The sequence below is a fragment of the Ambystoma mexicanum genome, chromosome 4p, assembly GCF_040938575.1.
Source record: "Ambystoma mexicanum isolate Mex_15411 chromosome 4p, UKY_AmexF1_1, whole genome shotgun sequence".
NCBI classification, from domain to species: domain Eukaryota; kingdom Metazoa; phylum Chordata; class Amphibia; order Caudata; family Ambystomatidae; genus Ambystoma; species Ambystoma mexicanum.
The window spans coordinates 985,920,147-985,944,359 of record NC_090927.1 but is presented as its reverse complement, the minus strand read 5'-3'; the positions used below and the strand labels follow the sequence as shown (position 1 = coordinate 985,944,359).

Sequence of the window (24,213 nt, the reverse complement as noted above, 5' to 3'; positions counted from 1 at the left end):
AGCTCGTGAGGAGGCATTCGTCCTACAGCGTTTTGCTCTTTAGAGACTGAAACGTTGAGCCAGCAATTAACTGATAATTGACACCAGAACCGACGTGCCCTGTGTGAAGTGAAGTGGGGTTGGAAAGAAGTAACTTGAATTTATTCCGAATGTTTGCAATAGTGGAACGTGAAGGTGACAGCATAGAAGCGTGCTTATTCTGTTTGCTAAAATGATAGCTGTTGTTGAAGTGTAATGTCACCTAGGTGCAGTTTTCCATTTGGGCAGCAGGGGGCAACCTAACACTGATAAAAATGCATCAGCTGACTATGGAAACCTACCAATTCGTTTTATATATATATGTGTGATATATATTTATAGAGAGAGAGATATGCAGTTGACCTTTTCTCTCACAAATAAAGTAACTAGCTGGTGGGACCTGTTGTATGAACCCACTTTAAAATGCATATCGGCCATCAAAATTACCAGCCCCAACATTCGTGTTTTGCATGAAGAGTTGGAATTTTGCACATGTACAGGGTCACTTAAGGAGAACATACCCCCAAGTTCCATTGTATATTAATTTCTGCATTCTCGACAGCCCTTATGTGACTATAGAGCTGTAAATCACAGCTCCATGGAATGCCACAAAGTTCAAATGCAATTGAGAGCCTGGCAGGAAAGCCTGTTAACGACAACTCAGTCTGACACACAACTTAATACCCCACAGCCCACTCCTGCCATGTCCCTGGCTTCTGAGTCGTCCAACAGGTGAGATAAATGTGAGATAAATTCCAGGTTTATTGTAAATCAACCGGACATAGTTCTAAAAATATGATCAGTTCAGACTAAATCTAGGTGGTTGGCAAGTCCACCACTTGGGCGAGTCAAAAACATTCCAAGGAGATCACAATGGTGCCTCTGGATGCACGGTACCATGAAAATCCCTGTAGTTCTGGTGTGGTGGTGCTGGGATGGAGCGACCTCAAACAATCCCACAGGAATGTGCGGCATCACAGGGTAGTTTGTCCAAGATGAAAGCCGGGTAAAGCCTATCCTTGTCCTTTTTGGTTCCTGGTGTACCCATCTGCTCTCATTTCCTCCCCTAGATATTTTGCTCACATTTGTCCCACTCTTGGTCCACGGTGCTAGACTGGACAGATTTAGATGCGGATGGCAGTTGCATTGTTTTTAATTGTGATTGGGTTGGAATTACTTTGTGTTTGGATTGCTTTTTCAATTCATGTTTCTTTGTTTACTGTAAAAGATTGACTTGTTTTGTGTGCTGATATACGTGGACAAGTTTGCCTTCTAGGAAGAATGCATTGATTGTGTCTTGTGGTGGTCTTTGTCTTGTTCTGTCTCAGCGGGAGTTTGCCCCTGCCTAGGGCAGAAACCGTTGCACAATTAAGAGTTTAGAGACAGCCACATGGTGAGCTCCATGCTTTGGGGTGCACTGACTTGGAGTCGGGGAGTCTCTATCACGCAGTGCTATGTTGCCCTCCTGTTTATGAAGATTCATAGAATGTGATGGAGCAGAGTAGCAGGCCTCTATACAATTTCCCTATTGCAGTAACCGCAGACAGTCTGCCTCCATGTCAACCCTGCCCCGCTGCCAACACTTTTATTGCTCTTCGGCATTGCAAGCTTTTGAAATTCAAATGATTTACTTTCCACAAATTCCCTACTCTCGCTCTTGGCCAAAGAGAAGACCACTGTAAGCAGGGTTAGGCGCCCCAAGCCTTCTCCGTGCTTCTCGAGATCTCCCAAAAGTTCTAAACCCAATCCGCAACATCGAGAGTGTAGACTGTATTTGCTTAATCCTTCCAAACGGGAAGAGGACCCTGCACAGCGGAAGGGAAACCCCTTGTTGTCATGTAGTTGTAACCCCTTAAAAAAACCTGATAGCCTTGTCACTGTAGGCATCAGTACAGCTGCCGTATTTACCCTACACATTCAAGGCTATTACTATGAGTACTAGCTTATAGCTTCACATACTCTACCTTAAAAAAATAAGGATCGCTGTATAAGAGTAGTGGGGGTCCATCGTGACATCTAGGTCTGACGTGACATTCAGAAAGGTAGTGCGTGTTGCGCATGACATCGAGGAAGATAGTCGAAGCTGGACTGAACGCCCAAGGAGATAGATGTCTGCCTTGATATTGGTGGACATACAGGATTTCTGACTTCACAGCCACAAAGGAAATGGATGTCTTGAAACAACCACAAGAGTAATTGATCTCTGACTTGGACATTCACGAATGTCATAGATGTCTGACTTAACAAAAAAGGCAGTCAATGTCCTACTTGGATAAAGGAATTTAATCTAGACTTGACATGCGCCATGTTAAAGAGTGTCTGACCTCTGTAAGGGTGGATGATGTTGAGTTTTGAGCACTGAGAGCGGAGGTTGTGCCCGTCGCAGCTTGCATGAAAACCGAATCTTGTGACCATTCTGTGAAGCATTTCCGGTGTGAACGCATTCTAGGAGTCTTTTAATAATATGAATAGTTTTCCGTGGCAGGTTGGCCGATTGTAGCTCGGGGAACACGCTGATTTTTTTTTTTTTTTTAAACTTTGTTTTATTGGCATTTTTAATAATACAACAAACAGGCTCAAACAAAACTGAATGAAAAGGAAATACAGATTGCTGGCCCAACAACCCGACCCCCCTCCCGCACCCCCCCAACCCCCCCCGTAGCTTCGCCCGGATAGATCCCCTTCGTTGGGGGGACACTGCCGCCATTTTATTTGTCTATAACACGCAAGAAAAGTGGTACGTTGGCTGTCTTTGTGGCTGCAACTCATCCGCCTGTTCCCGGGCCGTGGGCTCCCGGTCCCATCCTTTCTCTCCTCTTTGCTCAATGCACATCCCATCCCCAGGACTGCTGTACACCAAACCAATTCGCCTGGAAGGTACCCAGTTTATTGTTCATCATTGCAGTCAGTTTGTCCATTAGGAACATGTGTTTGACCCTTTTCAACTAGACCTCCTTCGTTGGGGTCTCTGGGCTCTTCCACTTTTGTGCCAGGGCCACCCTCCCCGCCCTCAGCATGGTTTCCCACATCCTTGGGTATCTAAGTATCTCTGTATTTTCCGGGGGGAGGCCTAGCAGCATTGTCAGAGGGTTCTGGGGGAGCATGTCTTCAGTGATTTCAGCGATCCAGCCCCGTACCTCCGCCCAATATGCCTGAACTTTCGGGCAGTGCCACCACATGTGAGCTCTCGTGCCAACCTGATCACACCCTCTCGGGCACGCGGGGGACACTCCCGTGAACATTTTCGCTAATTTCGCAGGGTCTCTATGCCATCCCTGCAGGATCTTAAAGTTATGCTCCATGTCCGCCGTGAACAAATTCCCATGGAAGGCAATCTTAAATATCCTTGCCCAAGCGTCCTCCGAAATCTCCTCCCCCGCCAGATCGTCCCAGAAAATACGAAACCTCCTCCTCTCCCCTAGGTTGGCAGTGTTTAGTATTTTATACATCCCTGATACCGCCCCCTTCCTAGAGGTTGCTGCGTCCACAAATTTTTCGAAGGGAGTCAGCTGCCTATTCAGGTTCTGTCCCCAGGCTTGGTCACACAAGATCCCCTTCAAGCGGAGATAATCAAAGATGGAGAGGGATCCCCGACCCAGGGCTTCTTTCACTTCCTCGTATGGGCGAATTTCCCCCTCCTTGAACATTTGCCCCGGCCATTCCATCCCCGAGTCCGACCAGGCCTGTGCGTTACGGAACCCCCTGCTTCCCAGTCTGAAGGGGTGTCCCCATAGTGATGATAACGGGGACGGCCAAGTCGTTAGGTGTGCTGTCTGAGGGCCTTCCCGCCAGATCGCCCAGAGGACACCCAGCGTTGGGTGTGATCTTAGTCTATTGGAAATGAATTTGCTAGGGGCCCATAGGAGGTCCCTAACTTTGAGTGGGTGAGCGTCCATATCCTCCAGGTACGTCCAGTACGTGCCTAGCCCCTCCTTCATGTGTTCAAGAAACACTCGCAGCTGGGCCGCACGAAAATAAAGTCGAAAGTCCGGTAGCCCGAACCCTCCCTCATCCCTCGGAAGTGTCAGGACCGCTCTCGCTGTCCTCGGGGTCCTACCTTGCCATATGAACTCCCTCACTGCGTTCTGGAGGACCCTGAAAGTGTGTTCGGGTACGTTAGTTGGGAGGGCGGTGAAGAGGTATAGTAAGCGTGGGAGTACGTTCATCTTCACGGCCGTCATTCGGCCGTACCAGGACAGGATCATCGTCCCCATCTCCTCAAGTCCGCGGTGACCCTTGCCATGACAGGATCGTAGTTCGCTGGGGCGAGGTTGGACAGGTTCCGAGTGATGATGATGCCCAGGTACCGGATGGAGGATTTGCCCACCCTAATCCCATCCAAGCTGGACATAGGATCCAAGACCGAGTCTACCGTTCTCATGGGGAGCAGGACTGATTTTGAGGTGTTTATCTAAAGCCCCGAGAGGCGCCCATATACCGCCATCAAGGACATAAGGGGGGGGGGCGAGGTTCTCGGGTCCACCAGATAGGCCAGAATATCATCGGCGAACAGGGAGAGTTTAAATTCTACCTCCCCTCTCTGGATCCCCCTGATATCTGGGTGTGTTCTGACCGCTATGGCCAGGGGTTCCATTGCAAGGACATAGATGAGGGGTGAGAGCGGGCAACCCTGCCGTGTTCCCCGCGTAAGGGGGAAGGATTCCGTCAGCCCGCCGTTCACCTGGACCCTAGCCCTCGGGGCCCTATACAGGGCCGATATCCAGCTCATTATGTGTGCCCCAAAGCCCATTTTCCTGAGGGTGAGGTCCATAAACCTCCACTCCACTCTGTCAAACGCCTTTTCCGAGTCAAGTGATAATACGCACGCGTCGAGATCTGACTCCTGGGCGTAATGGAACAGGTCTATAGTTTTTCATATGTTGTCCGAGCCCTGTCTCCCCCTGATGAACCCCACCTGATCTCCGTGAACCAGCTTTGGGAGGACCCCTTCCACTCGTCCCCCGATCACCTTCGCTAAGATCTTTACATCAGTGTTCAATAAGGAAATTGGGCGGTAGGAGGAGCACTCCAAGGGGTCTCTACCGTCCTTGGGAAGCACCACTATTATCGCCTCCATCATGGAGTCCGGGAGGGTACCTCCTTCCAGCACTGCGTTGAATACCCTGGCCAAATAGGGGGACAGAGCGGAGCAGAACCTCTTATAGAAATAGGTTGTGTAACCATCCTCCCCGGGTGATGTGCCCCCTTTCATACCCCTAAACGCCCGCTCCACCTCCTCCTGCGTGACTGGGCCCTCCAACCCTTCCGCCATTTCTTCTGACAAGGCCGGAACCCGCATTGAGTCCAAGAACCCCTCTATCTCCGCCTCCCTCCCCTTTAAATTCGGACGAGTATAATTTCTCGTAGTATTGGCGGAAGGCCTCTCCAATGTGGGTTGAGTCATACCCCATCACCCCCTCTTCACTCCTGACCGCTTTCACCAGTCTGCTCCTCTGTTCCTCCCTCAGCTTCCAGGCTAAAATCCTGTCTGCCTTATCCCCTTTTTCATAATACTTTTGCTTTACTAATTGGAGGTTCCTCTCTGTCTGGTGGAGGAGGAGGTCCCTCAGCTGGAGCCTACAGTCCTCCAAGGCGGTTATCTGGCCACGCTCCAAGGGGGCTGAGGGGAGCCCCCCCCGGTTGAAGCCGGGCTATTTTGTCCCTCAGTCGTCTCTCGTGAACCTCCCTTTCCCTCTTTTTCTGGGCACCCATTTTAATCAGGACTCCTCGTAAGGTGGCTTTAAAGGCATCCCACAAGGTGTGCCCCCCACCTCCCCATTGTCGTTCATGTCAAAGAACTCTTTAATGGCCTTGAGTATTTTCTGGGCACGTACCTCGTCCTTCAACAAAGAGTCGTTACATTTCCACCTCCCCCTTCGTTCGTTTAGACCTCCCCTCGCAATCGTAATACGGACCAGGTCGTGGTCAGACCAGGGAACAGGGTCAACCCTATGGCCCGAGGTGAAAGGGTGCAGGATCTCGTCCACCAAAATGTAATCGATCCTAGAGAACGATGCATGAGTGGCCGAATAGAAGGTGAAGTGGGGGGTGTCCGTTCTGGGGGTCGGGATCGTGTCCAACAGTTCCAGGTCGTGGTTGACCCCCTGGAAGTTGCGTGCCATGATCTCGTCCGCCGCCCTAGCGTGCTGCGGGCCTATTCGTTTTCTATCCCGGTTAGGGTCTAAGACCATATTACAGTCCCCGCCCACCACCACAGAGCCATGGGAGAATTGTTTGAGTTTGTCCCCTACCTTTGCCCAGAATAGGGACTGGCCTTCATTTGGAGCATAAATCACCACTAGGGTAATTGGGGCCCCCTGAAGGGACCCCCGTAACATCAGGTAGCGACCCTCCGGGTCCTTCAACATGGCCTTGTTCTCAAACCCTATATTCCTCGATACCAGGATGGCAACTCCCCTCTTTTTGCCTCTGTGAGAGGCACTGAAGACTTCCCCTATTCCTCCCCCCCGCATTTTGGGCTCCTTACCCCGCGGCCAGTGCGTCTCCTGCACAAGGAGGAAGTCAAGTTTGGACCTCCTGAACTCCCTGCAGACCAGGGACCTCTTCGTGGGGGTGTTTAAGCCCCGTACATTTAGGGAACCCACGCCCAGAGAGGGCAGACTGTCAGCCATGATCTAGTACCTCCTCACTCTCGGCCAACGAACCTATCCCGTTCTTCCTGGCGTGCTCTCTTAAATCAGTATTTTGTTCCCCGTTTCCCCCCTCCCCTTCCCCCCGGGCGAGCCAAAAACAAAACCCTAACTGCCCCCCTTCCCCAAACTGAACAACCCCAACTGCGTGACCCCCCTCCCCCTTCCCCGGCGTCCGGCCAAGTAGATCCGCCATCCCTGGCTACTGGCCGAACCACCAGCTTACCCGCCGTAGCCGGGCATACATTCTGAAGCTTGTCCCTATGAGCCCCCCCTCCCCCCCTGCTTTGCAGTCCCCCTCCCTGTTTCCATCATACTTGCTGTTCGTATGGGGGCTGGTAGCGGTGAGTCCGCTGGTTATTCCCAACGTCCCCCGTGACTCTGCAGGCCTCCCCTGGGTCTCAGCTTTCAGGATCGTTCCGCTCTCCCTCCTTGGACGGCGAGGGGGTATTCATTTTTCTGAATTTTCTCGCTCCGGTTTTGCGTCTCCTGTCCCTGGATGGGCCCGGGCTCCCCGAGGCTTCTCTCCCGGGCCCCGAAGGGGCCCTCCTGGGGTCCGGGTCCCCCACATAGTCCTGGATGGCCATCCGTATGTCGTCCTCCGTGGTCAGGGTCGACCGCTGGCCCATATATTCAAAGGACAATGAGAAGGGGTATCCCCAGCAGTAGCGGACCCCCTTATCTTTCAACAGGATCGTTAGTGGACGACACATCCTGCGTTTGGCCAGGGTATAGGCCGAGAGATCCTGGTAAATCGTGATCTGGGCATTGTTATAAGTGATCTCCCGGGCCTTCCTGGCTTCTTCCAGTACCTTGGTTTTTTCAGTGTAGTAGTGGAACCGGACCAATACAGAGCGGGGGCCCCCCGCCACCCGCTCTGTGCACTCTATCGAACGTGGGTTCCGTGGTTATCTCACCGGCGAAGAGGAGGGTGATGATGTCCCTCACCGTGTGCGTGATGTCTCTCTCCGTTTCCCCTTCCTGTTCTGGAATCCCGAAGAATCTAAGATTGTTCCTCCTCTCCCTATTTTCAAAGTCATCCATTTGCCTGGACCGTTCCTCTTCTCTCTTTTCCAGGGCCGTTATTCTCATTCCCAGGTCCATCTCCAGGGTCGTCGCTGATGTTTGGTTGGCCTCCACTTGCAATAATCTGTCCTCGACCTTGTCCACCCTCTGGTCTATTTTTTCAAATTTTTGGGCGATGTCCGAGCGCATATCCCTGATCTCCTGTAATACAGAGGCGAAGCCTCTCTCCATGGCAGATACAGGGGGACCTGAGGCCTGTTCTGCCTGTTCAGGTCTCTGGAGGGGACTCTGGCTTCTACTGCTGGACGCCATTTCCTTAAAGCGAAATCCCTGTAGCGTCAGCCGCCAGTCCGTTGGGCCTTTCCCCCCGTCCGTCCGTCGATCTTTGTGGGCCAGAATGCCTGGGCCGCCCCCCTCGGGCCTCCGCGGCCCCCAACGAGGGGGGGTAACTCTGTCTTCCCGGGCGGGCACTCGCCCCACCGAGGACCGGCGGGGGCCTCGCACCCGGGGACTGCCCGTCGTCGCCGAAGTAACTCACGGGAGGGTGGCGTAGTTCCGAGTTCCGCACGTGTGGAGCGCCTGTCCTCCTGCTCCGGGCCAAGCCTTGTCCGAGCTCCGCCCGTCTTGGTGCAGGGCAGGCTATCCCGCTGGTTCCCGGACCTCGGGGGCGCGGAATCCGAGGGGGGGAGGGACGCGGCTCCGCCCTGGAGGTTCCTCCGGTCCCCGCGCTTGTCCGGCATGAGGCCGCCGAGGCCTAGCACCGCCCCGTATCTGCCCGAAACCACGGGTCTCGTTCTCCTCGATCCCGGGGGCTCCGAGCGTCGCTCTTTCGCTCGCTAGACGCCCGGGGGGTTCACCACACCTTTCCGTCCTGTCTCGTCCGCCTGGGGGGGTCCGGGGGGGGCTCAATTCCCTGATACGGCCCAGCTACGGCGGGAGCGACACATTCAGGCAGCCATTGCCTGCGCGCCCCCTGGTGGCCTCATCACCCTGAATGTTTTTTATGGTGAATGGTGTACTTGGTGATGGTTGGTCTGTGGATGTTAAGCCACTCTACACCCAGAGGTTCTTTACACACCACACGCAAAGTTATTGTTGCCTAGTAATGCATTACGTCAAACTGCCCAAAAAGTACGTAATCAAATTCTAAGTCAAATAGGAGATTTGGGCCATACATATGGAAAGATTAGGTCACTTGGTGGAGGGCTCATTATTCTATATAATACATCAGCAATAATGGATATCCACAGTTTGAAGTAATCTGCATGTGGTTAGGAAGGTATCTCTATTTTCTGTAAAGTGCCCCTCTGTGTGTTACTGTACCCAATCAGTTTTTCTTCCTAGTAGTGGGTGGGGCACCAAAGGCTGCAGCCAACACCCCGAGCTTCACCTCTTGTCAGTAAGAGTACAGGGACATTAAAGCTAATACCATCAGCCAATTGTGATGTCAAGAATAGAAGATCCCAAGTATATCACATATTATTTACATATATTTGATGTTACCTTTAGTATAATACTGTTGTCACAAAAAATTATATTTTTACATGGCCTGTTTCATATACCGTTGTTGGGCCGACAGGTTTTTCTTCGATGGAAAGTTTGCTGAAAAAATGTAAATGAAAAACCCCATTGAAATATAGAGGGGGTAAAGGGATCAAAGGGGCAAGCAGGGGTTTGGGGTAAGGTTTCAAATATACGGAAAGGGACTGGGGGAACCAGCCAAATAGAAAAATAAAATGTGGTGAGTTTTTTTGATATTTTTTTTATCTGTAAAAATTCCATTGAAAAACACCAGTCGCCAAACGGACATGGAACCGGTCTGTTATTGCCTGGTTTTTGCGGTGGAAGCCTTGGGGGTTGGTGGTGTGTGGGGCAGTGACCACATGCCAAGCTGCATGTTTGCTGCCTTTACCATGGTGAATCCCTCTGAACTGCTGTGTGAGAAGCTGACAGCTGAGGGGGGAGGCACCAGAGCAGTTGCTACTGGGTTGCAGCCTATTTCCTGCTGAAGATGTCAATTACACAAAAGGAGAGATGGAGGAGCAGGGAAATGCGCTGATCGTGAGGGTGCCTTGGGAAGCGGGGGAGGGAGTTTGCTCAGACACGCTCTAACATGGAAAAATGGTGAACAGCAGAAGACTGTAGTAAAAATATTTGCAATAAACATTTAAGAACAATAAATGCTCACCCACCCCATAATTGCTACCAGATTTCATACTTGTATAGAGTTGTGTGAATGTTAGCACTGGCCACACTTGAACTAAGTTGTGGACATTGACCGTATGGAGTTGCGAATGAAGGCAGGTGCCGCCCCTGGACGTAAATGCAAGCGTTGGCATGTGCCACGTCCCGAAGGGGCTGGGAGCCATAGCCGGCAAAACAACTGTATAAGATGGTGAAAGCCAACCACCCGTCACATATGGATGGAGTAGCCTTGGCCAGTATATGTATATTCGGGTTGTCATTCATGTTGCATTCAGCTCATACATTGCCTGTGTTGCTATTCTTCATGTCTTATGGATGCTATGTTAATATTCTTCATGCATAGGTGTATGTTACCTAGTGTTCACGTTCATCATGTTGAGTGCACATTTGCTTCATGTCTAACGCATGCATACGTATTGTCACAATGTTATTTTGTTACTAGTGCCATCTTCAGAGTAGGATTGGTTATCTTAGTAAGTAAAGTTTCTCACCTGTGCAGTATTGAGCTGGGGGAGGGGCAGAAGCTATGGATGACGTATTCATCTTCCTCTCAACAGACTTGGGAAGCTGATGGAGTGAGTGAGCTAGGGATCTGTATTAGTAGGAAATATGGGCTACGTCATCGGAGGAGGAAGCAGATGATTTGGTTGGAGTGGTTAATATTCTGGCGAGGTGGTCCAATAGATATGTGGCTCATGCAGCTGTAGTGCTTAAGGCATTATTCTTAGATTGCGGTCAATGCGCCTTTGTTTCCTCACCTACTAGCATGTATCCTGGCCTACTTCCAGTTCTCAACTTTCTCGTTTTCTCGTTTTGTCCTCAATTGAACTCATATGCAGCAGATTTTCAGATATTCTCCCATATTGATTGAGTTGTCTGCGTTATTTGCCTGCATCTACCACTGTAAACATGTCAAATGATGCAAGATGAACACGTTGAAGCTGAGGCCATTTTATAGGGCTGCACATAAACATGTGGTGAGATAGGTCTCACTGGTTCATAGACTACTTCATGTCCGTATGTAAATGTGAGGGCTTAGGAACCATATTAGTTGGTCTCAGATTAGCAAAGATTTAAGGGCCTGCTTTTAGAACTCTGCTGGATCTGAAAAACATTGCTCTACCATCGTACTACGGGTATCGATTTGAAACTATCAATGGGGCAGACTGGAAGGCCTATAATGGTTCCAAAGGCTTGTGTGCCAGACTTACTTCAGGGGAAGCTGGTACATGGAAGAACCCACCACCATTGAGCCCATTGTGCACCACACCACATACCGTGCAGTCAACCCTTCAGATGAATTTCTTTAGTGTAAGCCACCAGGAAATGCATTACATGAAAGTTGAAGGAAAGTTCCCTGCAGTACCATGAACAGTAGGGCATAGTGCTAGAGAAAGGAAAATCAGTGAAAATGGATCACTGGAAGTGCAAAATGGCATATACTTAGGAAGTTGGCTACTCTCGTGGGCTCCCATTGCAGTGGCGGAGCTTGGCCCCCAGGTTAGCAGATGCCACATGTAAGCTACTGGGCCACTGTGGATGAATTCAATTCGTAGATCAAAGTCAACACCTGATGACAGGGGGGTGGGGGTGGGAGAAGGCAGGCACAAACACACACACCTCACTGTCAGAGGTGATGAAACAGTGCTGCATGCACCAATAACACAGCCAAGTACTAATAGATTAAACTGACCTACCTATTACAAATGCTCATTGAGACAATGCTCAAGACAAATATAAAAGGAGGTAGAACCCAATGTACCATGTGAGTTAGGACACCATTCCATATGGTTGCTGTTGTAGCACAGAGAAGAACAGGTGAAGCGAGGGAGAGAGCATTGGGAGAGGAGGCGAGCAAGGAGGAGGAGAAAATACTTTTATCAGAAGCCAGAGGAAGGATTCTGCTCTGGGCCTTGATCCAGAAGCTGGCAAGTGCCAGAAGAAACTGAAAAAGAATAGGAGGAGAATAATCTGCTGGAGGCTTTAGCCCAGAACTGAAGAAGCACAAAGCCGCCACCAGTGCAAAAAAATAGGTTTGCAACCTTGAGGGATTGTGATTTGAGCACATTTGTATCGCCACCAAAAACCCAAAGGGTAACTAAGAGCTAAGATTACACAGCTAAAACAGTGGAGCAACACTTGAAGGTTGGAAGAGGGGACTGCAATCTTTTCCTAAACTTCAACAAAGAGTTGATTCCTTGCAATTCAGGCGAAGTTTCATAGAGGAACTGAGCTGGCAGAACCTGACACGGACGGGCCAGAGCTCTCGAATATTTTAAAAAATGGAGAGAGGACAAAGAACTTATTTTCGGTTCTGAAGTTTCTCCCTGGGGTATACAATCGAATCAAGTCTGCCATACATGCAAGCAGTTTACCAAATAAGGACTTATGTACCAGAGTCATGGCTTTGACTTTTACCTTAACCTCCGCTGGGAGGCAGTGCAGTCTTCCAAGCACTTGGTCATGTGAGCCCTCTGGGGATTATGGGTCACAACCTAATCACCTGAGTTTTAAATAATTTGCAACTGTGGTAAAATAAAAGAAATGTTGCCACAGGAACACAGCCTTAGAATAATCTGTTTATTGTATAATTCTGTTGGATATATGCGAAGTTGATGTGATTTACTAAAAATTCAATAAATAAATCTTAAAAAAAGAATAATCTGATTTAGCCTCAAATAATAGCCTAAACAATAGTATTGAGATTTTGTGTGGAGAGAAATGGGGGTATCTGTTTCAACACCATCAGATAGTAGAAGGAAGAGGCAAGCAGTGCATTGGCTTGGGGAAGTGTCGACATCCTATCATCAAGTAGAATGCCAAGCGATTGGGCTTTACCAAGCACTTTGAGCACATCTTGTACTAGTGAGAGTTGTGCATAGCTTACCTGCATTGCCATTTTTTTTAAAAAAAACTATTAGTTGAATGGTCATGTTAACAATCATATATCACATTAGTATTTGCATACAGTGTACATCACTTAACAGCGAGCCATATCTTGGAACATTTCGACATCATGGCATGTAAAATCAGGAGCTGTCATCAGATATCATATCGCACAAATATCCTTTGAACGGGGCCCAAATGTCTTTTGGGCGGCGTGTCGCGGTTACAGACAGCACAAATTGTTCTTCGCATTCATTAACATATGTTAGCTAACGAAGAAAATCGTCTATTTTTGGTGCGTGTTTTGACTTCCAGCACTTCAATATGCATTTCTTGGCTACAACGCATGTGACATTAAAAAGTCTTCTTGTAGTCTCAGCAGATTTACCAATATCTCCGAATAGATACTTGAGAGGTGCCGGGGAGGATGGGGTGGGAGTGATCTCTTCTATTGTTTCAGGCACATTGCCCCAGATACAAGCGACCGGGGGACATGACTAGTACATATGAAATGCCTCTGCTTGAGGGCTGCCGCATTTCAAACATTCACCATTACATTCTTCAATACATTTGGCCATTCTAGCTGGGGTTTAGTGGAGCTGGTTTGAGATTTTAAACTGGATTAGGCGTAACTCAGCATTTAGTGTTACAGTTTTTGTTAGCTCACAGTATTTCCGCCATTGTATTTTCCCTATTGCAGTTCCCACATTTGCTTCCCAGGTTGCTTCAATAGAGTTTTTAGAAGGGCTATGCAATTGTATCATCCCGTATAGTGTGGACACTCCAATTTTCCTGCCATCATTGGACACTATAGCTTGTATACATTTGTGCGTGTCTGGTTCTCTTGCATTGACAATTTAAGCTGATCTGAACAGACTGGCAGAAAATCAGTTTTCAGACAAAGACACCTTTTTTTGCATCCAAGACACAACAAGATTGAAACATACCTGCATATTTTCAGGGATTTAGGAATATCGTACTCGTACCTGTTAAAAATGATACCAGACTTGACTAGGAATTCATGGAGTGGCTTAATGTTACGGTTAAGCAACATAGGCGACAAGAAAGAATCCTGTGCAACGCCACATGTTAAAGTGAGGAAAAAGATGAATGACTTAAATCTCACTGGGTAGATAGCTTAGTTGGGTATGGTAACTTGCTGGTCGTCGTTCAAGCAAATGATCTGCCATGAGTTGACCCATCAAAATCCGTTGATCAATGGTGTCCATTGCTGCAGATCTTATAGCATACAGAGACGAGCACCATCCATTGACATTAGCTGAAGGAGCCTGTCCTTGATTTATATTTGTGTCATTTCTGTGATATGCCCAGTTCCAACCATGACTTGCTCTCAAATAAAGTCTGAGTTGAATATAAGCAGCCTTGACAAGAATTTCTAATAGAAAATAGCAGTTCGAAATCTGTCGATAATTAGAACAGACAAATAGATCCAGACATAACTTTCAAGAGTGGGAAACCCCAACTTTTTTAGATCATTGGAAATGATGCCCCCTTTAAAGGAGGCATTCACAATGCTGGTGAACTGGATGTACCCCAGCCGGCTCATAAGACTGGGGGTCTCCAAACAGCCCTTTAAGATGAGCAGCAGCACCCTCGAGATAGGCGGGGATGCAGATTCATACTCTTACATCAAATAATAATGGCAACTCTATAGTTTGCAAAGGGAGTCTGTTTAATGACAAGTACAGAAAACGGGGAGTTCAGTGAACATCAGCAACCGCTTGATCTTCCTTCTCGCTTAAACTCCAATTCATTTCAGAAAAAAACAATGTTTATACCAAAAACTCATCATCATTGACGTGTAATCTTTAAAACCTAACATGCAACTTCATTGGTTGTAAGAAGGTAACTTTAACATAGGTACTAAATCTGTATATGTTAACGGGGAGAGAGGATTGGATAATCAATGTCAGCTGGGGGCGACCAAGCCCTTTCTTCAAACTGGCCACTGTAAACGTCACTAAAAGTACAAGGTTCCATTGGCTCTACTGTCTATAGGACCCTAGATTACACGGTCCACTATGATTGGGTTGGCACTCATATTTTTCCACTTGCGCTTAGCAGCATGCAGAATAATCAGCCAGGTGCAGGTAGTAAGTCTGCACCCCAGCTTCCCTCCAATTATGTTACAACCATTCATTACCTCAGTGGTCGTGTGTCAATTACTGCTTTGTAGTTTGGCCTTGAGTCTGCTTCTTGGTCTGAGAAAGTTAAGGAGTATGGGTACGGCAGGGCTCCATGCGTAGGTGTGAGAAGTCTCATCCCTTCCTGCCTGCCTTGCCACGTGATTCGGACACCGTGAAATGGCCTGTTCTTCATGCAATTTCGTGTATTTGATTTAATTCTGCCAGTCTACCATCTGCGGCTTATCTCGACTTTTCTGAACAGGGTACTTGCCTCTTTAATTGTATCCATTGTTACCCTATTCCATCCTGATACGACCTTGCCTTCTTGGCATGGTTACCTTCAGCTGGGATTCACTCCATCTTAATTCTTGATTTGTTTGCTGTGGCACTCTCCTCTTGAGTCCTTTAGTAACCTCTGTTAAATTCTGCTCATGTGCGTAGTGGATTTTTTTGAGGTAGATATATGTATAGTTGGCGCTTGCCGCAATCTATTTATTACTAAGCATAAGCAAGCTTCACGATTTCTTTGCTTCTTTTGGTTTCTTGCATCTGTACATGTTTAAACTAACTGAATATCTTCATCGTTTATATGGCATAGGTTTCTTCATCTTGAAATCAACTGTTTCACCTTAGACTCAAGATATCACTTATCCATGGTATTTCGTCTTTGTCAGTATTCTCAGGTCAATATATCTTCCACATGTGCGTCAGTCCGATTTCTCATGACGTCATGACGTCACCATTCTGTGGTGTGGGCCTCCTCTGTTACTGGTTTCCCCCCTCTTTGCATCCATAGCTATTTTAATCCTTCATAGTTCAATTAGCCGTTTGCTACTTTTCGTTCAGCACAGTTCGGGTTTCTTATCAACTATCCCCTCGAATCACCGGCTGTGATGAACCGCTTGGCTTTCTTTCTCTTTGGAGTCAAGGTTGATACCATGGAGACAAGTGTCTCTCACCGGCTTGATTATCCGTGGAGGAGGGTCTCGTGTACCGTTGAGATCTGCTGCAACACGTGGTGGTTATTGTTTGTGGTCTTATGATTCCTTCTGCAGGGGTTTCACGGGCCTTGGTTGGAAAGGGCAAGGTCGCTTCTCTCGCTGTCAGCCTCTCGGTATGTGCCGCCTTTCTTCTTATCTTGAAATGCCATGCTGAGTTAGCACTCTCGTGGTGCGGTCTGCCTTGCTCGTATTGCGCACTTGTGCTCCACCTTTTATCCTTGTGGGGAAGGAAAAGGGCAGTCGGGTGTGCGTGGTTCTGGTCAATTTCCCAACTTTGCCTTACCCTGGTGTTGGGACATGTCAGGTAAATGGCTTGAGTGTTGGTCCTTCATGATATGCGAAAGTGTTTGTGTCAGAAAGGGGGGGGTTAAAGCGTTGGTGTGTATCCTACATGGTAGGTTGGGGAAAGGTGTCATTAGAAGGGGGTTACAACGTCTCACCCGACTGTGTCCCACTTCCACTCCCAGAGGAACCCCCATCCAGGTGATCCTCCCTCACTGGTCCACCCCCAGGAACTGGATCCAATAGCGATGGCCCTGTCCTGGCCACCTGGATGACAGACCCCGGATACTAGTCAGGGAGACCTTCAGGTTTCTCACAGACCCCTTAGTGCAAAAGAGGATGCTGTACACTGAGTTCCCTTCAAGAGTGGTTGCAGCATGGTCTTGGAGACCCTTAAGGCAACCGGGGTAATCTGAAATGTCTTGCCCTAGTAGGAGCATGTAATAAGGCTACATAGACCCCAAAGATTGTGGACCGTTGGCATCATCTTTTAGGGTCTTGGAAAGAAGTGTGATGGGGCACTAAAAGAACCCTGAGATTGTGCGTGCATTGAAGAAGCACGCCCGACTGGGTGTGGAAACCTCGAACATATGGGGATTAGAATAGGGAATGCATGTTGGACTAACTACTCTTGGTCCTTTTACATTTTGGAAAATCCCCTTCAATTACCTTGATTTTTCCACCTTGACACTATTACCTGAGAATCTCCCTTCCATGTTGGTTAGACATTTCTCGAAGTCCTTTGGGAATATCTGTCCCTATCCTGACCCTGAGACCCTTAGTTTTGGGGTAAGAGATGCGTAAAAGAGGGAAAAAATAAACCCAAGTTATAGGGAGTCAGCTTGTTCATGGAGGGTATTGAGCATGGCCGGATAGGCCGCCGTTTCTTTTCTTTAGTTTCCAAGTAGTCAATTTCTGTTGGTACTGCATCCCTTTCCCTACCACCTGCGCCCGCTATTTAAATCCTGAATAAAAGAGATTATATGTACTCTTGCAGACACTAAGCGCAACGCCGGAGACCGTATGAACCAGCCTGAGTCGCAATGTAGAACGCTTGCATTAAAAGAAAGCTTTCAATCCATCAGTTTTCACTGGCACTAAAATCTATGTGCTTCGAAGCGTTTCTGCTCATTTTGTATATACCCATACATCTATATACATAAAATAGCTGCAGGCACCCCTTACTCTATTGTGTACTAGCATTCCTACCACCCCATCGGGGCCCCTCAGTGTCATGCTGGCACCTAACAAATCTGGCATGACATGATCCAGTCCTGCCAGGTTGCTTAGCTGTCGAGATGTTGGAAACCTGTCTGCTCAAATAGCCAATAGGACAGCATGAGGGGAAGGCTGCTTGTCCTCTGCTCGAAAGTATTCTTCCTGAAATTGTCCTCTGGCTTCATATAACAGGCCAAGTATGCTTTTCCACAGCCAGAAGCTAGGTTCCCCCAGATTGGGTAAGGGACCCTATTTGTATTTTTATTGTGCTTTATATAGCGTCTTTGTCCAAAGCGCTTTACATAAGAAAGTCAACAGTACATAAAATCAGCGTTCAGATACTGCCGGTAACAATCAATCAGAGGACAGGAGCAGGTGAGATTTTAGGGAGCAACGGAACAAAGAGTAAGAAGCAATGGACTGGAGAGACAGACGGAGCATATTCCAATGAAGAGGAGCAAGGAGCTGAAAAGAATGAAAGTGTGATTGAGCACAAGCGGGACGGGGAACATTCAGCCTCAAAAGACCAGAAGAACAGAGCGAACAAGAAGGATTATAAAATAAGAGGGGAGATGCAAGATGGTCAGGGGCAAGTCCCTAGAGAGATTTAAAGACTAAGCTGGGAATCGAAAGATAGCCATCCAAGTGAGGCAAGAGAAGAAGAGATTGAGTCCCAATAAGAAAGAAGACCGAATGAGCGAATAGAAGAATGGTAGATTGAGTTAAGAGGAGCGAGACATGAACAGGGAAGACCAAAGAACATGACAGAAAAATAAAATAGTCAAGAGAAAATTAACAAAGTGATAAGAGGCTTAGTGGCGTGAAAAGTGAGAGAAGGGCGGACTCTGCGAATATTATAGAGATGAAATTGACAGGAACGAGATGTAAGAGAAATATGATGAGCGATGGAAAGATTGGAATCGAAATATATACCAAGATTACGGCAGTGAGAGAGAGAGAGAGAGACTGCAGGGAGGACAGGAAATAGACAGAATACCTCAAAGTAGATTAGGGTTCTGTCAATAAAACCCTGGTGGACTAGCTTTCCTGGGCTGCAGCTTGCTCTCCAGGTTCTGGCGCGGGTCTGGAAACTTACTAAGTCACAGTGTCCCTACCAGAAGGTACATCCATGCTAGGCCTAGAGAACTGGTCACTGGCTCACTCATTTCCCTAAAAGGTCCTGTCATTGACTCTGTGGCACCAGTCTAAATACCCTCTCAGCAAAATAGCCTTGTCAGCAGCTCGTAGTGCACACCACAAGGTCATCCTCACTGCCAAAAATTAGTGCTATTTGGCCAAAATTCACAATGTGGTGTTCTTGACTGTTCGTCACCCAGCATCAGTGGCATGATATTGAATGGCCCAATTCTTTATCCAGGAGGTGGACACAATCGAAGACTTCATCCCACTGTCAAATACGACCCACAAGATACATGTCCACATCCCAGTACAAACCTCTTCCGAGCCCAGCATCCCACATCCATCAGTCTTCAGAGGACACCACCCACAGACTATTAACATTCTAATGGCTACCTGGAAAAGCAGAGAACTCCTGCCCCTTTGCCATGGTAACCGCACATGCTGACATCCTCCTATACGCATAATCACACTGATTTACAGTTCCTTCTCAACCAGCCGCATGCCAAATTCTCTCAACCACTTAAAATCGCTTCTACTAATAACGCATTCTTGAACTCCCCCTGAACCCTGAATCTTTGGATCTATTTATGACCTCTGCAGGATAGCCAAAATGACAGAAAGGTGTGCACTGCCTTGCCTCAAAAGAACGTGCTCTTTCTAATGCCTCATTCGAGCCAGCTGACTCTGGTAGTTTCTCTGTGCTGATGCTGCTCAACCCCTCGGTGGCCTAAGATGCTATCAACTATCTTTCCCTGTTTCAGAAACAGCAGCCCATCTCTGGCAACGCCCTACAGTATTTCACTGTTTTCCATGCCGAAAGGGAACGTTGTGTGAGGTTGGGTAACTTCATTTGACCTCCCAGAACCTTCAGCTGGAGGGTCAAGGCTGGCCTCTTGAGCTGCTACTCTTTAATGTCTCTGTGACGCCTGAGATGTATGTTGTCAGATTGCACCCTCCTTCTCCTCACCTATGCAGGCAGCAGCCAGAAATAGCTAGGAGTCCCAGGCCGGGATAGTCCAGTGTCTGCGCCCACTTTCTTGGAAGCTTCCAAACCATAGGCGATTTCAAATAGTTTCAAACTTAAACAGTCCAAGGTGGAAGTTCGAGTTATTTATTTATTTATTTTATTTTTTACATTTGTATAGCGCGCTACAGCCCAAAGGCATTGAGGCGCTTGTTACAAGAAGGTGTACGTAAACAAAATTGCATAGGAGGCAGTAGTTACATACACAAACGAGATTTGGGCGCCATTCTGTCTGCAAATCCCTGTTTAACAAATCGGGATTTGCAGGCAGAATGGCGCACAAATCCCTTTTTTGGAGCGCAAATAATCCATGAATTACCCCCTTAGTTACAGCATATTGGCAAGCTACAGACAAGTAGCACTTTAGACAAATAGCGTTTGGGAGTTATGGGTCCCAAATGGTTTCCAAAAGCAAATGGTACCATTTGCCCTGGGCACGCGTTTGGGGAGCAAATGCCCATCTTAATTAAAATCTGAAACCTTGGAACCATGTGCGATTTTTGTCATGAGCTACACAAATTATCTCATTTATTTCTTCATCTTTAAGTGTTCAAATACATCCTCCACTTCACTGTACAAGGTAGCCACTCCATTTTTCTTTTTTTAAATTTAAAGTGCATGTGGTTGTGTAAACAACATTTTTACACTAAAGTTAAAACATACAATACCTTAATAGAATTTTTTTAAACATAACAGATACAGGTAACATCTATACATTTGCATTTAGAATTGTGATATGAATTGCCAAGTACTTGTATAACAAATATAACATTTCAGTCAAAGCATATTTATATTTTATAATAGATCAAGAAATAAAAGATTGCACTTTACATAATTAAAAAGAATACTTACTACCCCATTCTTACTATATGCAAGCTAAGAGTTCCAGCATTTCTTTTCCCCTAAGCCATATATGTTCTGCCGCGGATGCCACAACAAGCGACTCGGCCGCATATAACATGCTCCAGAATTGACCCGTCTCGTGGGACATAAATGTAGCATAACCTTTGGCATAAAACGGGCTCAGAACAGTAAAGTGCATCAATATGTGGCGTATTATCTCCGCTTTACACTTAAACGACAAATGGGCTCATCTAAAGGGATGCCCTTCCAAGCTCCGATTGCAATTGGTACCCTAGAATACCCATGTGTGGACCAAACCAACACGATTTAAGCAGACCTAAGAAACAGCAGTGTATTTTCACCCCAAAGATCATATACTGGCTCCAAAATGGGTCCAGAGAGTATAAGATTCTATGTTTAGTATTTAAAACAATCAACGGTCTGGCAGAATACTAACTCTAAGGCAATATCCACAAAAACCAAGTGACGGGGCCTCCACCGTGCCGACACCAACCTCCTGCCGGTTTCCCTTAACCACTGCAAGAGGTGAGGCGACCGGCAGTGCCATCTTCGAACCTTGTATCTGAACTCTGGTTAGGTTGAGCAGACGTCCCAGTTTTGCCGCGACTGTCCTGGAATTTGCTGCTCTGTCCCCCTTTGTCAAGATTATGTTTCCATTGGAAACTGCAGTGGTCCCGGTTTTTGGTGGTAGGTCGTCACAGTTGGCAGGAACAGCTCTCACAGCAGAAATGCTGTATTTTACAACTTAAGTTAGAATTCGTTTGGGATAAATTAGTGATACATTAATTATAATATGTGTTTATTTGAACATTAACGCTTAAAACCCCCTTCTTCTCCAACCACTACTGAAGTGTGGTGCCTTGACAGCCACTTTCAAGAGTTAGTCCTACTTTTTATGTTAGTTGCCCTGTGCCGGTTTTCTACTTTTTAAATCTGCTCACCTTAACGCTGATTCCCGCCCCTCCAGACATAGCACATGATCTATACACTCTAATATGCGGTTTCCTATGTGTCCTTGCTGCCTTTCTGTGAGGGAAACTTTACAGTATTTCCTTATCTGCCCACATTATGATAGAAGAGGTAGCCCTCTAAAAACAACGGGGGTATGTATGACGATGTTCATTACCGCAGAGCATCTATGTAAAAATGCAACATCTGTTGATGTTACTTTAGCAGTCTCTACTTGAGTACAAGGAATAAAAGAGCATTTTTCATGAGGATAGTGCAATAACCTTGTACTGAGAGCCATCTTGTTTTAATGTTGACTCCTGTTTTGGAACTGTAATTTCCTTTTTAGTGCATTTGTTCTGTCACTATGTAGTGTGTTGCACAACTTTAATGGAACTTCATTTCTGAAATGAAGTTTAGGAAGAAGATACGCGATTTCGTGCAGCAGTCAAAAACTTGTTGTTGGGACCTCACTATACTCCGGCTCCACTGCCCGAATATCATTTTTGCTAATAACTGGCAGGCAGCCACCAACGTCATTACTCTAAATCTGTTCATCTCTAAATGGCGGGTCTAAATACCTCCTGCCTGGGTTTTTCCTGATTGTGATGTAACCCGCATTCAAATGGCTAGCTGTTCATTTTGTAGTGCCATCTTGACAGTCCTACTCAAGTCGTCTTGAGGCACTAGCCTCAGAATAATTGAAGTTCATTAGAAGTCCTCATTTAAGGTGTTGACCTGTGCAAAGAAGAGGTTACTTATGTAGACATGATTCACGTATTGCAGTTGAACTCGTTTTATCCAGAGATGCGGGCGGGATGCAAGGACCAGTCAACCTCTCTTGTCTACTATTCCCCCCCGCCGGCCGCCTAATGTAATATCACAGACCATGCTTATTTGGAGATATTTTGAATAGTACGTGCATGCTAATTGTCATGTTAGGCCTATTCCTAAAGCACGTGTACACTGGTGGGTCTCTTGGAGCTGGTTCTAGCATAGAAGCTGGGAGGTGAAAAGAGGTGTGTGAACTGGAGTCTGAGAGAAGAGGAATAACCATGTATTAATAAATGAAGAAATGGGTTTTAAAGATGAGTCAAAACGCATGGTGGACTACGGTACACAAAGGGCGAGGTGAGAGCATTCCAGTTCATTATTCCCAGCCCTCTCTGCCACCCTCAGTAGAAAAAATTATTAACCCTGTTGGCAGGGAGCCAGCCGTTCAGGGGGCACGGAATACCGGCTGAAACTGGTCATCTAAGCCTGCGTTCCAAGCCGCCTGATGGCCGCCATCTTCCCCACACAGACCCAGCATTCATTTTTTCCCACACCCCCTACACCCCACTTACCTGATTGATGCAGCAGCGGGTGCCACCACCGCAGCTCCTGCAGCTTCTGTCCCCATATCGTTTAGCTGCCGTTTTGGGTTTGCTTGGTCCTTTAACTCGGGCCTCAGTCCATTAAAACTTGTTCCAGTCCTTGGAATGGTTGCTTAAAGCTTAATTATGCGATAGGGCAGAGGTTTGCTTGGTCCTCAGGTTCCAGAGTTTGTTTTTCTCTCCCTGGTGGTTGTCCCATTAAGGTTTCCCTACAAATCTGTCCAGTTTACCCACTCCAGCAAAACTGTGCAAAACCCTATGCTGGTATATTTGATACCCACCACCTCCAGTTCCATTATGAATACAAAATGTTTTGAAGTCCACAAGAGAAAAACGCCACCCTTGTGCTGACACTTTCATTAAGAGCAACATCCAGACTCTGGTGGGGCCTATCTTCTTAGTTTGCAAACTCCTCATTTTTTATTTTATTTTATTGTTTGTATATGGTTTACATATGAAACCTTTACCATTACATTTAATCAGAAAAAAAGTATGTACACATCTATAAACTGTCAACACAGCAAAGCCCTAATATCCTTCTAAAATGTATATACAACATATAAAATCACTGCAGATATATAAAAAATGAACATTTATCAAAAATGGATAAAAATTCCAAATTCATACAAAGCAAGACATAACAACACTCATAGTTTACAAATACTGCTCAAATAGTAGTCATTGATCAGAATAGTGAAATGACAAATTAAAAAACATTGAACAGTGCCCTTAAAGAAGACCTTGCATGAATCAGATCCGGGGTGCACAAAGATCTAAAGATTTGATAAAGCCCACAACCGCAAGGCCCTCCATAACATTAGAAATGGACACACATCTTGACAAGATAAACACATCTGCCCCCAAAAGTCCCAGTGTTGGATTTTCCTAAATAGAGTGCCCTAGAATCTTTCAGTGCAGCACAGTCTAAGAACAGATGGCGGACTGTTTCAATAACCCCTGTCGAATGGCAAAAGCGACAGAGGGTATTTGAATCTTTAATCACATTCCTTCTGTACAGAACTTCCTTAGTAGGAAGAATGTTCCATCTAAGTTTCAGAAGGAGGTAGCGATGGTAGTGATTAGGAAATTGTGTCAAAATAAAGGACATTGTGCCTCTCTTCTTATGTTCAAATTTTAAATCACTGAGAGAAGGACAAGAGTGAAATTTTTCCGTTGTACTATTCCAGTCATGGGAATAAAGGAGTTTTTTCACCTTGTCCGGATTGGTCATCAGAGTAGCCCTGTCTGTATGCAAATCCAACAAAGTCCTGTCACAGAGGTCTCTGAATTTTGAAAGGTATACATTGCGATCCAAGCAACCCTGTGAAAAAATAATTTTACCCAAGTTGACATAGAGAGAGTCCTCTTTAGGACAAAGCAAAGAACGGAAAAGGGCCAAAACCTGCCAAAGTGATTTAGCTCTCAGAC

The 24,213-nt window shown here is 46.8% G+C and overlaps 1 protein-coding gene across 5 annotated transcripts in view; it reads left to right on the top strand.

The window, feature by feature from the left end:
• SOBP (sine oculis binding protein homolog) overlaps positions 1-24,213 on the top strand; it is a 567,669-nt gene that overhangs the window by 86,860 nt on the left and 456,596 nt on the right. The gene's annotated exons all lie outside the window — the stretch shown is intronic.